Below are 16,080 nucleotides of genomic sequence, written 5' to 3'. Positions count from 1 at the left end.
ACCTGCTGTGGGAATCACAGCTCAGCCCTGCTCCTGATGGGCTGAGCCTGCCTGAGGGGTGGGTTTGTGCAGCATTTGTCATTTGCCACTGCAGCTGTGGTTTCACTGCCTGACCACTATGGTGCTCTAGTGCTTCCCCGTCTTCTGCGTGTCAGGAAGATCAGCTGGTGTTTGCTCAGCACTGGACAGATGCAAGGGGAGGGGGAAGTTTCTCTGCCAGCTCTTCCTTCTCACTGAGCAGATGCAATTCTCTCTCTTGTTTTCAAGGCCTGCCAGGATCCCTGTGCTTGCCTTTGCCTCCTCCTCTCCTGTGGCCCTTGCAGACCAAGGTCCCAGAGCAGAGCCTCTCCACCCAGCATGACAGGAGCCTTGCATGGGAAAAATCAAGGCTCTTAAAAGGCTTTTATTCTCTTTCACATCTTATTTTTGTGTCATCATAGAATGGTTTAGGTTGGAAGAGACCTTCAACATCATCTTGCCCTAAACCCCCTGCCATAGGCAGTGATACCTTCCACTAGACCAGGCTGCTCAGGGCTCCATCCAGCCTGGCCTTGAACACCTCCAGGGATAGGGAAGTCACAGCTTCTCTGGGAAACCTCTGCAAGTGCCTCACCATCCCCACAGTAAAGAATTTTTTTCCTAACATCTAATCTAAATCTGCCCTCTATCAGTTTGAAGCCATTTCCCCTTGTCCTGTCACTTCAGGGCCCTTGTCAGAACTCCCTCTGCAGCTCTCCTGTAGCCCTTTTAGGTCCTGGTAGGGGCTCTAAGGTTTCCTCAGAGCCCCAGTTTGTCTTCTCCAGGTGGAACAACCCCAGCACTGACAGCCTCCCTCCAGAGCAGAGGTTCTCCATCCCTCAGAGTATGGCTCAAGCTCCACTCTGGACAAGCTGAGAAACATCTACAAAGCTGACTTGGCCATCAGCTCTGGGGTATATAAAGTTCCCCTGCCAGTTCTTCCCTCTGTGCCTTCCTCAGCTCTCCATGCTAATGCACAATTTGCTTTGTCTGAGGAAAAGCAGCACAATTCCCTTTGTCTGAGACACTGTCAGGAGGAACTGAAAGTGGTGTCACAGCCCCACAGGTGACACACACCCCAGTGCCACCACACCAGGGTGCAGAGCAGCCTGGCTGCCTGGCTCTGAGCACACTCTGCAATGCAGGTGCCTTTCTCCCAAGGCTGACCAGCCAAGAGCTGCACCAGCTCAACAGCACAAAGCCAAGGCACGACCTGCCTCTGGCAGGGACGTCCCATTTGTCTCATCTGTGGTCCTGCTGGCTTGTCATCCCCATGCTGAGCACTGCCTGCAGTCATTGGGCATCTCCTGATGCCTGCAGGTCTGCTCTGAGCTGGCAGAGAGGGTGCACCAGGGCTGCTGTGTCCCACAGATCCCTTCTGCTGTGTGGGCACAGGTCAGGGTGTAGGAAGGACAGACAGACCATGTGCAGCCAGGCTGGTCAATCCCACAGCCCCTGTGTATGTCAGGAGCTCTGGTTTTGGGGCCATGGCCCATTCTTGGCAGACCTTCCCCTCCCAGCACCTCCTGATCTTCCCAGCTGACGGCCTTCCATGTTTTCTTTGCTCCACCCTTTCTCCAGCCCCAGAACTGATGTAAGCTCATGTGCTCTGCTCTGCTCCACTCTGCAGAGAGCTGTGGCCATTTCTCCAAGCCATGGGGACAAACCCTGTGCTTTTAATGAGCCCCATGGGGAATAACCACAGAGAGTGCAGAAAAACAGCAGCCAAGCAGCACCACAGCCCTGCACAACTGAACTACTGCTTGAGGAATGAAGAAATCCCATTTTCTGTGACCCTGCATTTGCCCTGCTCCACTCCCTCTTTGCTGCCTGAAGCTTAGACACTGCCATGATTCATCCCCAGGAATAAGAGGCAGGTTAGCTCTGAGTTCCTTCCGATCCCTCACACAGCCTGGTGCCTGCAAAATCCCACATTGCCGCCAGCTGAACCAGCTGCTGCTGAGTGCTGAGCCAGGCTCTGAGGCTCCTCTGTGTTGCAGATCAGCAGGGATACAAAACCAGCAGCATTGCTTCAGAAGAGCAACAGATATCTGGCTGCAGTGGGGAAAAGGGGATGAATAACTGGACTTGCTTCCAGCTAAAGGCTGACTTCACTGAAGAGCATTTGATTTTATGCCAACCCCAGAGCCAGTGGATCTTGAGGGGGAAAGAAAGAAATCCAACAAAAAAAGTTCAAAGTGAAGCATTCCTGTACTTGGAGGGAGGTTTCATGAGGCCTTGACTCACAGGATTTTTTTAAACCTTATCTTTAGCATAACCAAAAGGAGGGCAGGAATCTCAGCAGCTGAGGGGACCTTCCTGTGGCCAAGCAATTCTGAAAGCTTTCTGTCAAGGAGGATTCTCAGGTGACCCAGCCATGAGCAATCTCTTCCCACGCTGGAGCCTCTGCTGGGGCAAGGCTCCTGCTGCTGCCAAACTTCCCAACTTCAACAGAGGACAGCAGTCTGAGGCATCAAGGAGAATTTATGCATCCATCTCCTTGCCCTCCACTTTCTGGTCATGCTTCTGATTAAGCATTGTCTCCTTAAAGCCCAGGTTTTCCTCACCAAGCACCTCTCTGGTGCTCCACTCTGCATGTGCACATCCCAGTGCCAAGGGAGCATCTTGGGAAGGAGGGCAGCAAACACGGGGGTGGGCAGGAGCCCTGCATGCATTTCTTGCAAGGACACAGGTGTGTTGCAGGCAGAGACATTGCACATCCACATGTTTCACTCATTTCAGGCACCTCTTTCACTGTGTGAGGTCAGTGCAAAGACAAGGCATGAGGATGGCTCCCTCAAAGTCAGTCTCCTCAAATTTGTGTGCACAGGAAGCAGAGATTTTGTAAGCAGTGCTGCAGAGCACCTCCTGGCCATGTAACACTCACAAAGCTTCTCATGACTCTGGTTAAGAGGGACCAGTGACCAGCATCTGGTTCAGAGTCACAGGGTTTAAGGCACATGGAATGAACAGTGCTCAGCAATCTGCCCTCTTGCAAAACCCAGCACTGACCACTTCTGCCAAGCCCACAATTTCCTTTTGAGCAATCATTTTGCTGTGTTGATTTGGAGATTTCCAGCAATAGAGAACCTACTGAGCACCAGCTACCACAGGTGGCTGTTCACAGTGGTCTGCAGCCCCCACCAGTCAAAGCCAGCAGGGGATCAGACTGGCTGAACACATCTGGCCCCTGCTCCACATCACTGGGTGTGGTTTGGTTTTCCCAGTGGGGCTGAAGTGTTGTTCACCCCTTGGAAAGTCTTTGCATCCACCTCATCCAGCTCAGCTCCTTCTTTTCTGAACTTCATTGCTGCTTGGGGCACAGCTGTGTCTCATCATCCACAGTGGCCAAGGACAGCTGTGCTCTGTTCCCTGCTCTGATGCCCCTGATTCCCCTCAGGGCCACGTTACACGAGATCTTCTCAGATGTTTAAAAACCAAGAGCCACATCAGGGCAAGGAAAGGCCAAATCAACATCTGCTGAACAAATTTCTCTCAAAGAAATAACAGAGAGGGTGCAGGACAGACACACAGGATCTGTGGATGTTATTGTCTGGTTTTATCAAGACTTTTATCAAGACTCCACATCATGTGCTCTCATGGTCTCCACTGACCCCCAGCACATTTTTGGTGATCCTGGCAGTGCCAGCAGCCTGGGATCTCAGTTCCAGTTATTCTGCCTTCCTGCAGGCCCATGGGTAGAGGCAGGTAATCTGTCCCCAGATCATCCTTTCAGCCAGAGGCTGCTTTAAGCCTGGGGACAGCCACTTTCATGGCATTTGTGTCCAATGTGCAACTTGTTCTCCTTGTTCTCCCCAGGAGCATCAGATACCTGGAGACACTCTGGGCAAGGGAGGTGCCCCATGGTGGAGATGTAGGGGGTGTGGAAAGCCAGGATATGCCTTGTCCTCAAGTCAAACCCCAGACAAGCACGTTGCTGAATCCCTATGGAAACCCACCACAAGCACTGATAAACCCAAACCCCTTGTATGATCTCAGTGACCAACAAACTGCTGAGCTCACCCCCATCCCCATCTCGGACATCCTGTGCCCACTCCATCTCTGCTCTGGTTTTCTGACTGAAGTAAAACCTCCTCCCCAGCATTCTGTGCCAGCAGAGAAGTCATTCTGTGCCTTTCAGCAGCTGATTTCACAGGAATCTTTGATTTGCCAGCACCTGCAGGTGGGACACGGCAGGATCCCCGAGCAGCGCAGGAGCCGCAGGGATGATCCGCGCGACGCCTGAGCTGCAGCCGGATCTGGAGGGAGAGCGCTCACCTGTGAGATCTGACATGCTCACAACAATCCCAGCTGGCTGGCACACACACCGAGCCCAAAACACCCCAGGCCACCCCCCTCCCACCCTTCTGATACCATCACACCCCTCAGCAGTTAATTAAAAAAGGATTAAAGCGAGGCGGTAAGGATGTGGGCGATGCTGAGGTCAAGGGGTGCCTTGCAAAGCTACGCCAAGCCCCGCAGCTGGTGCTGGGACAGGGGCTGCCTGCTGGTGACTTCAGCTTCTCCAAGAATAAGGCAGGTCTAATCCAAGACCCAGGCAACCTATCTGGGCTGCTTGCCTGCGGCAGTGCTGCTCTGTACAGAGAGCTGCAGGGCAAGGATTGGGATCAGGGATGTGGGAGCCTGCAGTTATGGCTTGTTTGCCAATGCTTCCACACTGTCCTGCTGGCCCTTCCAGAGCTCATACCTTTATCCCACATGAGCCACGTGCACCCATCCCAACCCTGGCAGTGAGGTTCATCTCGTGCAAGCAGCTCTGTCACAACAGTACAGGCTGTTCCTACCTGCTCCCTGTTTCCAAAAATATTAATGTTTCACCAGGGCAGCGCTCAGAGGCTTTTTCCAGCCACAGTGATGCCAGGTACATAGGTCCTTCCCACATTCAGCCTCACTGAAAGCCCTGGGAATATGTGTGTGGATGAGGCACAGTGCCAAAGAGTCCCTCAACTTACCTGGCTGAGATGCCATGATCATGGATGGCTGGAAGTCACCTCTGCATGGGGATTAACCCTGGGGTTAAAGCTTCAGTATCAGTGAGTTACACCTTCAAGGGGGGACCTTTTTTTCATAAGGAGGTGGAAAACAGGCTGGCTGACTCTGAGGACACTCCTACCCTGTTCAAAGGTCTTTGGGAGCAGACTCCATGACATACCTGGGAAGCTCCCACATGGAGAGAAGCAGAGGGCAAAGCTCAGCAAGGTAGGGGCAAATAGAGAGACTGTGGAAAATGCTATTTGCTGGCACAGAAACAAGGCAACAGATCCAGGTCTGAAACTCAGCCCTGAGTGACAGGACATGCTGTATGGTGGCAGCAGAAGAGATGTCTCAGAGTGGTGATGGACTGCACCAACATTGCTGATCGGAACCCTCTCAGCTTGTAATCCCTGCATGGAGAACTGTCCCTGCAGGACACAAGTTGGCTCCTCAGCAGCAGATCCATGTCCTAACCAAGCCTATAACATGGGGCCAGTCCCTGCAGGGAGGTCAGGTGAGTCCATGGCACATTTAGTGCTCCCATTTCACCCAAACCACTCTCACATCCCCCAATGCATTTTGGTTCAGCCTCAAACCCACCTCTTTCAGAGTGAGTTGGCCAAAACAAGCCTGAAGAGCTCAATAAATTTCTTCATAGTCTTTTTACCTCTTTCTTCTATGAAATCATTGCCTTTCCCTCCATCACCTAAGGGACTCCTGCTCCTTAGAACCAGCTGCTCCATGCAGAACCTGACCTTTTTTTTACATCCTAAGTGCTCCCAGTCATAGAATCACAGAATGGTTTGGGTTGGAAGGGACCTTCAAGATTGTCTCATTCCAACCCCCTGCCATGGGCAGGGGCACCTTCCACCAGACCAGGTTGCTCATGGCTCCACCAGTCAGGCCTGGAACACTTCCAGGGCTGGGGCAGCAGCCACAGCTTCTCTGGACAACCTGTGTGAGTCCCAGTGACCTCAGCAATTGCTGCTGTCCCCTAACCAACCCATCCTACTGTCACCCAGCCTTGAAAATTTCCTCCCTCATTACCTTGCACTTGCCAGAGAAGGCTGATTCATCCACTCTCTGCCTCAGGCATCCCACTCAGCCACTGATGACTGAGTTACTTAACAATTAAGCAGAGCCTTAAATCTTTGCAGCACTTAACATGTATTGACTAATTAATCCAAGCCTTATCTGAGGTAGGTTAGTTCAGTCTTGTGTGTAGCTTCCAAACATGCCCACGGCCGCCTCACTGGTCAAAGGCAGAAGCTGCTCTGCAGAGATGATGGGAGGTCCATCATCCCCACTGCCCACCCTGCAAAGAGGGACCCATGTAGCACTGCCCTTCTGTGCTGTGACTTCAGAGATCACTGGGCCCAGGGGACCGGGTCTCCAGGACTCCTGCCAAGCTTGTCCTCAAATGTCCTTTTCTCCTGCACCTTCTCTGGCCCTCCATGATTGCTTCATTGCCTGCTCTCCTACCCAGTGGGCTCTGAGCACATCCACCAGCTGAAGCCAGCTTGCTTGGACAAGCACCAATTTGCCTGAGGCTCTGCCAGACCTGGAGTGCAGGTGGGATAAACCTTCCCCTGGGGTCTGGCTGGCAGCCATCCATGAGTTCTGCTGATGCAGGAGAACAAACCTGGCCTTGGGAGGTGACAGGTGAGCACAGCACACTGCCCTGCTGTCTGCTGCCTGCTGCTGAAGGGACACCAGGGCAGCCAGGCTTCCCCTCAGCCTGTTCACAGGGACTGTCTCAGGCACATCAAACCCCACATGCCAGCCCTAGGCCAGGTGTGGGAGGCAGGGAACCCATTCCCTGCATGGATGAGCTGCACAGGAACTTTGTGCAGATGAGTGGGATGGGAGGTGCAGGGACACACCCCGGGTTATGCAGAGAGTCCGTGGCACAGGTCAGTGCCTCAGTGGCTCCTGGCCCTGGGCTTTGGGAGAGGGAAGGGGATGGGGGTTGGCAATAGCTAAAGCCAGGGAGTTGGGGACCTGAGCTGGGTTCCCAGCCACACAAGCCTTGGGGCCTGATCCTGACTAAAGCATCTCATTTTCTTCCACTGCAGTCACTCTAGTTCCAAGATTAAAGGAAAATGCCATGTTCCTTGTGTGCCACAGATTCCCAAACATTAGCTAAGACCAAGGCAGACATCAAAACTCTTGCCATGCCACAAGCCTCTTGCACTGGAGCACAGGATCCCCCCAGCACAACAACAGAGACCCAGAGATACAAGATTCTCTTTGACATAACGCTGACACCAAAATGTTTCAGCCCACCTGAGTCCTCTGAGCACCTCTTGCCCTTTCCCTGCCTCCCTGTCACCCCAGGGTTTCAGCTCAGTGATATCCCCAGCATGACAGGCAGGTGATGAGCCTTGAGAGATGCTTGATGTGAAGGACATGGCAGAAGAAAGGGACTTTGTCAACCTGGGGAGTCATGGAGCAGCCAGGTGGAAGAGATTTTAATCCAAACAACCTCACTCAGGAAAGCCAGGACCAGCGGAGTCTGGATCTGCACAGCTCATGTGGAGCTGTAACAGCAAGGTGCTGGTTTGAGTCAAAAGGCATCAGCCTGCAGGTTATAAAGGCATCTCTGCTGCTTGTAAGGGTGCCCTTCACATGCCCTCCACCTCCTGTGGCTAAGAATGGGTTCCTGCCTACCCCACGGATATCACCACCATTTGCTTGCTTTTTAACACATCTAACACCAAATGCAGAGGAGAAACTCCTCTTCCTATGAAATTCACCCCAGAAAATCCTGAGTAGTAAAGCAGAGCAACTTGTGGACCAACACTTTTCCTCTGGGTCTTAAACCATCACATATATTTATTTTTTTTTTTTCCTTGACTGAATATGTGCTGATCTCATTCATCCTGGGAAAAGCACGGGGTGTTCTCATCCCGGCTATACCTGGCAAGCTGCACACACTGTGACAGAGGGAGAGAACTTCTGATCCGGCTCTGCAGTGGCTGCTGCCCAGCTTCTTGTGGCTCTTCCCTGGAGTGAGAGGCCGGCTTCTTCACCTGGCATTCCTGGGAGAGATGAAGGGTAAGTCAGCAAATCAGCTTCATGCACTGCAGACATCCTCAGCTTTCAGCCATAGCAGAATTAGCTCAGGTCGGGATTTGCTGGTAACTGGGCAGAAAAACATCAACAGGGCTTTTTCCCCCTCTCCCCACCTCCTTTGGAGGGAAAAGGCAAGAAAATATTTTTAACGTGCTGGGTACAGGCAGATTGCTGGAGCCGTGGTCCCCGGCACAGCTCAGCAAGCCCTGCCGGGGAAATCAACAGGGAACGTTGCTGATGCTATTTTAGACACCGGCAGAAAACGCCAGATAGCAACACCGAGTTCGACGGGGCTGCGCGATCCCGGAGCGGCGGCGGCGGCGGCGGCACGGAGCGCAGGGACCCGCTCCGCCGCCGTGGGGGCTGCCAGCCGGTTCGGTGATGAGCTCGCTAAGCACGACGCTGCTTTGACATGTCAGCTGGCGAGCCGGGATGCCTCGGTGTCATGCAGGCAGCTCGGTGTGAGCCCTGCGGAGAGCAGCTCAGATCCGCCGGCCGGGGTTAGCAATGAGCCGCAGTTAAGCTGCTGCAAGGGATCCGCGCTGCCGCCAACGTGAGTGCTCCGCGCCCGCCCGCGCAGGTGGAAGATGCATGCCGGGCTCCAAGGGGGGATGCAGCTCGGGCCGGGGCACTGCCGGCTCCATCGGGAGCCTCCTGGCTTGCTTGCCTGGGAGACGATGGAAAGAGGGCATCTTAAGGGATTGCTGCAGCCAGAGGTGCTGCTGAAGGCAGAGTGTGAGATTAACGGTGGTATCTGAGCATAAAGATACCACAACCTGATTTAGGAATAATGAATATAGCAAGGCTGGTTATGTCCCTTTTGTAAATCGGGCTGTTTGGAGCAAAAAAGAGCAATTATGTGGATTCTGCTGCAGCTCATTGTGGTTGGGTTAATTTGGGAAAAGGATGCTTGCTGGCAGCCTGGCAGAGGGGTTAAAATGCACAATTATCAGACCAGGCTGCTGTTTTGAAATGGTACAATAATCCCAAGGCAGGGGAACATCGTTTGGTATGATTTATCTTCTGAGATAGTCAGGAGCAGGAAGACCTTAGCTTAGTGGGCTACTCTTAATAACATTTTTTTTAAATATTTTCAAAGACTGACCCTGTTTTGCAAAGCCCTGACACCACAATGACAGGCACTGCTGATACCAGCTGTCCTGCCTGCCATCTGAATGCCAGGCCTTCCCAGAAACGCTGCTTGTGAAAGATCCATCACAGGGAAGTTTTTACCACTCTGGTTTTGTGTGTGGGTGTGAAAGCACATCTGTGTTTGGGGAGATGCTCCCTGTGCCCCAAACCTGGCTGTGCAGCCAAGGAATTTCTGTAGCTCTGATGATGAGTGTTAGGCAGGGCTGTGCTTTTAAAAGGACGGCCTGGCTGGGTTTAACATGGGGATCCCTCCTGGAGCTTTCAGCACTCATGGTCTTGGGCATCTCATGGATAAAACTGGTGCCTGTTCCTCAAAAGCTGGTGTCAAATGCCTGGTGCTCCCATAGGATCTCCTGCATGGACATAGCATGGACACAAGGTCCAAGCTGATTCACAGCTCCAGCTGGGGTGGCATAGTGAAAATGCCATGGAGGGCAACTTGGCAGGGTTGATTTGGACAGGATGGGGATTGGAAAGTCAGGCAAATAGCAGTGAATCTTCCTGGGGAGAAGGTGACCAGGGATCAAAAGAGAGAGGTGGCATTGGTGTGTGCTGGGACAGGTCTGGGATGTGAAGGGGACAAGGGTCTGTGATGTCAGGGAGTGCTCTCTGTACTAACCCATCACTGTCTGCACTTGTCAGCAAAGCACAAAGCCACAATTGAGAGATATTGTGTGTTTGCAAGAAAGAGGGAATTTGCTCCTTCCTCATTTCTCTACTAAACTTTGCATTGCAAACTGTGCCTCAGCTCTCCTTCCAGAGGGAAAAGAGCAGTTGCTGTGAAGGCTTGTTTTTTTAAAAGCAGTAGCACAAGGAACCTAAAGCACAACCTTCCTCTGACACAACCTTACTCTAATCTCATTCCCAGTGGCTGCTTCAGGACTGACCAGAACCAAATCATTCAGCAGTGTGGGAGCACATCCTCTGCAGAAGCAACAGCCTACCCTCAAGGGCTACTTAATTTTCATTCATTAAATTTACTATTTGTATTATTTTGTTTAATGCTGTTGAGGGAAAAGGACCCTCTCTACTGAGCAATCCTATTAAAACATGCCTGTTAAAGCTCACCCCATGAAATCACAGGGGCTAGAGGCAGTCCTGCTGATTCTTCTAGTCCTGAAGGGTACAGGAAACAAGCACAGACCAGCGTTGCTGTTGTCAAAGGCCAGGAGTCTGCTGGTATGAGAGCAAGAACAATGAGGGAAGGAGGGCTTACAGCTCTCTAGCTGGCAGGAGACCTTCCAGATATCTTCTTCTTTCCCCTTTCATCTAAGGTGAAAAAGGAGATGGAGTGAAGGCTGCCCCTTTGTGCCTTGTTGACAGCTTGCTAGGCAGAGGTTGGGAGGAACCAGTTAACACCTGGGCTTTCCTGTAATTTAGTTTTTCCAGCAACTAATGCTGGTTCATGATCTGTGTTTTCAGAAACTTCTCCATCCACTTCTGAAGCACAGTCACTGTTTTGCTCAGCAGGGATCAGAATCCTGGCTATCACTTGCTATTGGCATGAGCATAGCATTTTATCCTTCACACCTTCCCACCATGAAAAATGAAGCCCCACCAGCAAACTGATCCAGACTGCTCTGTTCTATGGGGTGACATGCACAGGCAGCCTTTCTCTGCCATGGAGCCCTGTGCCTGTGCAAGCTGCTCTGAGAAAGGACCCAGACCCAAAACTGGGTGAGGGCAAGGGCCTCCAACACCCCAGAGCAAAGGGAATTGTATCACATGCACAGCAAACACTTTGCCAGAGGCTGCACCATATACTGAAGCAACCACACAGCCTGGAGCCCTGATACAAAACCACTGACCTGAACAGCAGCCAGATCATTTTTCTTATGAGGATGCACCATTCTTGAGCAATTTTTCCAGCACATCCCACGCAAACAGGTTTTCTGTGAACACTGCATGGCAGCATTTACCATCTCATGCCAGCTCTTGTTTTTCCCTAATGGCAGGCAGGGGTTGGGAGGGCTCTCACGTAGCACCAGTGTGTCTGTGCTGGTGGGCACGGAGTCTGAGGGGTATTCTCATGGAAAATTGAGCATTAAACCATTTCAAGTCACCAGTTCTGCTGAGGACAGAATTACAGGATGGTTTCTGTTGGAAGGGATCTTAAAGATTACCTATTTCCAAACTTAAGTTAGACAAGGTCACACCTTTCTGCAGAAATCTGAGATCCTGGACCTTGCATATACATACTAGTCTAATAACACATCCTTCATCTTCTTGTCACTGCAACAGCTTTCCCAGGAAGGGCACATTGACTCTGCCCAGCTGGCATGCAGGGGGTTGCAGGAGCAGTGTTGATCCTTCAACACTGACACTAACCCCTGTTGTTTGGGATGTTATGCTAAATTAGCTGAATTCTTAGTGGTAAAAAGCAAACATGGAGGGAAATGGATAATGTCTATAGAGTCTCATTTATGGCCCAGTGTATTTTGAGGTCACTCTGACCTGGAGTTTAAGCTACTGTGGAAGCAAGGAGATTTTAAAGCATTTTTTTGGCCCAATTTATCAACTTCCATTGCACAACAGCACCTCAGGGCAGCCAGGGTGTATCACCAGATACATTAACTGGGCTTCTTAGTGGTGAGTGATGGCCATGTGCTATTTGCTCATAACTTGGAAAAAGAAATGGCCAAAATCCCTCTCTTCCCACATGGCAGAGATGGAGGGATGTTTCCACAGGAGCAGCTCTGCTCCTTGGCAGCCACTAGTTTTTGATCCAAGCTTGCAATCTTCTCATGTCCCTCATTTCTGTATGCAGGAGGGAGGAGGAAGCAAAAGCAGCTGTGCTTCTCCTACTTGTCTGGCCCTGGTACTCCATACACTGATCTGATGGGAAGAGCAGGACAAAAAGAGTATTTATTCAAGATGATCTAATGAACATTTCCCATGTTGTCTCATTTGGTAAGACTGATACTCTATTTCTCCCTTGATTGCCCTGAAAAGTTCATTAATTTTAACCTGCCAGAAAAGGATTGGGGGATATAAAACTTGACCCTCAAGCAAACAAAAAAAGAGCAGAAATTGAGTGTTTTCCTTTATTTGTAATGCAATGCACTAAATAATGTTAAGAAGCAGAAAATGCCCAGGGAAAAGCATTTCATCATATAATTTTACAAGGGAGAGAAGAAGCAAACCCAATAGTCATGGATTCAGTGGAGAGTGGACTGAGCCCTGTCCCTGTGCAGTACTGGAGTCAGTCTGATCAACCTCCCATGCCTCCTGCACTTGTCCTGTCAGACCTATCTGAGGGTATTTGAGGTAATTCTTACCTAATTGTCAGGCATAGAACCAACTTCTGTCTGGAATCACGACTGTGCCGTGAGCTGGGAACTTCTGGGTTTGGTTCCTGTGTTCACAAACTTCAAGCAAATGCCTGTTGGGAAGGGAGAGAATGAGCTGGGTGGTAAGCCAGGTTCTTCTTGCCATGGTCAGAGGATTCATTATGCTTTGGAAGAGAGGCAAGAGACTTTAGGAAAACAATTCTCATATACACAAGTCTACAGAGAAAGCAATGATCAGCATATAAAGAAAAACACAGCTTAACTTTAACAACCTACAAAATTCACAGCAGTGGTGCTGCACAGGGGGGGCTTGGCATGATATGTGAAAAAGTTAAGTGGCCCCAAAAGTGAAAAGACAAGGACAGCTGCCAATATATTATGCAGTCCTCATCAGAGCATCCGAATTCCCCCTCAGTGAGCTGTGCTAGGCTGCAGAGCAGTCTGTAATCAGGAAGGTTGGCAGTGATGACAGAGATGTTCCTGGCATCCATTTTGACCAGTCTGTTGTGCAGCCGGGTCTGCAGAGCCTCTCTGGGTACCAGAGAGAACAGAGGCCTCTCCTATAACTGGGCAAGAGCTGTGGCTCTCCACACTTTGGACAGGATCCACCTCAGCCTCCGGCACAAAGCCCTGGGAGCAACGGAGCTGGGGCCACGTTGCCTCTTTGTACCGAGTCTGGGCAGACACATCCAGGTCACTCACTCCAGACAGCATTCATGACCTGTGTCTTTGCTGTTTTTCAGTCGCCCAGAGGGGAGCTCAGAGCCTTGGCAGCAGCCCTGTCACAGTCCCCAGAGTCTCTGGGCTGTCCTGCCTGCTGAAGCACGGCGGCGGAGCGTGTGGCAGCTCAGGAACTTGGGAAGAGGCCACCACGTCCAGCTTGGATGTGATGTGCCTCACCCCATGGTGCCTTTTGGGTTCATTTAGGCACTCAGCTCATTCTTCAATGGCTGAAGGGAGATCCAAGAACAGGATTTAGCTGTGGCTCACCCTCCCTTTCTCCTCCTCAATCCTCTAGAAAGAATAACTGCTAAAGAGAGTGAAGGTCATCCACGGCCAAGGCAAGTCCATGCTAATCCCTCGCTGGAGTCTTGGCCTTTAAGTCCTGGGAAGTATTAGGAAATGGATAATAGAACAGGAAATGCCAGATTTTGGTAGCTGTGAAAAGGAGAGACACACATTAGCCATGACATAGAGATAAAGGGGAGGGTTTCCCTCTCCTCCCAGGCTAAGGATGCTAGAACTGAATGAACACGGCATCCAGACTGAGTGTAAAAAGACTGTGGCACTCTTCTTGTGGGGCTTACAGGGAGGGCCACACTGGGAAAAGCCAATGGCTTGAGGATGACTTTCATACTTGCTGCCTAACCCCTCCTGTACTTGCCCCCATGGAATTTTTAGTAGGCACCCTTGCATGTATTTCAGAGGGAAATAAAACCTGTCTGACAGCCCATTGCTCTAGCAGATCTTCCCTTTCATTTCTGAGCCCAGCTCAAAAAGGACTTTTCTCTGCCATCCTGGAGAAAGAAGTGAAAGTGCATGATCAGCTGAAAAAGGAAGCTCAAGCAGCTGCAAGCAAACCTGACACCTTCTGCAACATCCAAGAGATCAGAAACTTTATTTGCTTTGTTTCTACACAACTGATCAATTGAAACCAATCGATGAAACACTGGGGACTGGCATATTCCTGCCTCCACCCCGTGGGCTCTGCCTGATCCCACCAGCAGCCCAGAGCTGGCTCCCATGCTAATGCAGGCTCAAGCACAGATCCTCCAGTGACATCTGATGCTCCAGGATATCTCATGGGTGTCTAATTATTATCTAAAGCCCAGCCTGGGTAAAACAGAGTTTTTGATATCCCTTTTCTGCCAAAACTTCTCCCTAAATCTTCTCAAAACACAGTGGGCAACATGATGGTTTATCTGCCACGGAGGCAACTGTTCTTGATGCCACTTCATACCTCTCCTTTAAAGCCCATTAATTTAGGCTGCAGTTTAACCTTGCAGAAGTTTTCAAGCTCAGCTTCTTCAGCCCTGCAGGTAAATCTCCTGCGTATCTCTTCCTTTATCTGTTACTGAAGCACTTCTCGTGGGCCCTGATCACACTTCATTCTTACCATTCACAATACCACCATGGAGATTTTTCTCCTAACCCTTCTCTTTTGTCCTGTTTCTCAGGCTGTATCCCTTCACTGGTTCATCCCATCCCATAACACCAAATTCAGGTCTTTGCTCTCAACACCCTGTGACTTTTCTGTCCATAGCCCTTCCCACCAACAACCAACCCACAATGGTGGCCAACCTCCTTTCTATCATGTCTTTGGAAATGCTCCTCAAAAAACCTCCAAAAATCAGTCTCTGGTAGAAACCCATCTTTGCTCCCAGTATCTGCATACTGGTCATGTTGCCACACAACACATTGGCAAATATCACTTTCCTTCTCCATGTTCCCATTTGTCTGAGCCACCCATTTTCCTATGTCTTAATCTTGGAATGAGCGTGAGGATTTGTTGCATAGCACAGCTCAGCCCAGCTGCAGCTTCTTGTCCTATGGCAACAGGAACCAGGAATAATAACAGCAAGGTGGTGACTCATTAAAACCAATAACCTCAATAATTAGACTTACTTAACTTTTCCAATTGTATAAACAGCTGAGAAAAAAAAAATTAGAATCTTATGCTTTTCCAATATTTTTCCTTCTTTCGGTTTCTCACACAGAAATTGTCAGTATTGGGCACTTGTCACAGTCAAATTTCCTCTCTCTCCACACAACAGTAAATTCATGGAGTGAACTGAAATGTTTGCTTTGTCAATATTCTGTGAGTGCTGAAGACTCTCCAGCATCTCTTTGCTCTGAGCAAGGAGGGGAACAGCTGCAGCTCTGCCTTGGTGCCAACATTGTTCCAGCTGCTGTTGCTATAGGAAAAAGGCAGAACTGTCCAAGTTTCAAGTTCCTGAAAAAATCTGTTTAAGTCAGCAGGGATAGAATCTGGATGCAAATTTCTCTCCACATCTGATGGTGGTGGGTGCCATCCACCACTTCATTCAGCTGCTGCTGGTTGAAGCTGCATCCTGGTACAGCCTCTTTGCTCCCCATCTGACCTGCCCCTCCTAACACTTCCCTGCCCACTGTCAGAGGCAGAGAAAGAGGCTTGGACCAAGGAAAAAGCTGCCCATGGGATTAACAGAGGGTGTCTGTGGGACAAGGAGCCATCACAAGTAGGACAGAACTCAGTGCTGGAGGGAAAGGTAGCCTGGGGGCAAAACACTGGGACAAGCTAGCTGGTGAGATAAGGAGCAATCAGGCTGGCAGGGGGTGGGAGAGAGGAGGCAAGGAACCAGGGAGGTTCCTGAAAGGACTGAGATGAAAAGGCAATGAAGTGACCAAACTGGTAAGAGAGATTGGTGTCACCCCTGAGCAGTCCACTCCTCTTTCTCAGTCCTTATCCTTGCATTTTGGGCACACCAGGACTTCGTGTTTAACTTTGTCCTTCTTTAATTTCAAAGGATCTCAGTCCCCTGTAGTTGATGTGGCTGCAGAACCAGCACTG

At 50.5% G+C, this 16,080-nt stretch overlaps 1 protein-coding gene across 2 annotated transcripts in view; it reads left to right on the top strand.

The window, feature by feature from the left end:
• Positions 1 to 7,921: 7,921 nt before the first annotated feature.
• Positions 7,922 to 16,080, top strand: part of SLC45A4 (solute carrier family 45 member 4) — an 83,075-nt gene continuing 74,916 nt past the window's right edge. The window contains exon 1 of one of the 2 annotated variants that reach the window (XM_058021861.1): positions 7,922 to 8,070. The gene's annotated coding sequence lies outside the window, so the exon portion shown is untranslated. Of the gene's footprint in view, positions 8,071 to 8,209; positions 8,642 to 16,080 lie in introns of those variants that run through there. The other variant, XM_058021860.1, reaches the window with a different exon arrangement.

This window comes from Melospiza georgiana, chromosome 1, assembly GCF_028018845.1.
Source record: "Melospiza georgiana isolate bMelGeo1 chromosome 1, bMelGeo1.pri, whole genome shotgun sequence".
Taxonomy (NCBI): domain Eukaryota; kingdom Metazoa; phylum Chordata; class Aves; order Passeriformes; family Passerellidae; genus Melospiza; species Melospiza georgiana.
The sequence above is the reverse complement of the archived record's forward strand: the minus strand, read 5'-3'. Positions and strand labels throughout refer to the sequence as shown.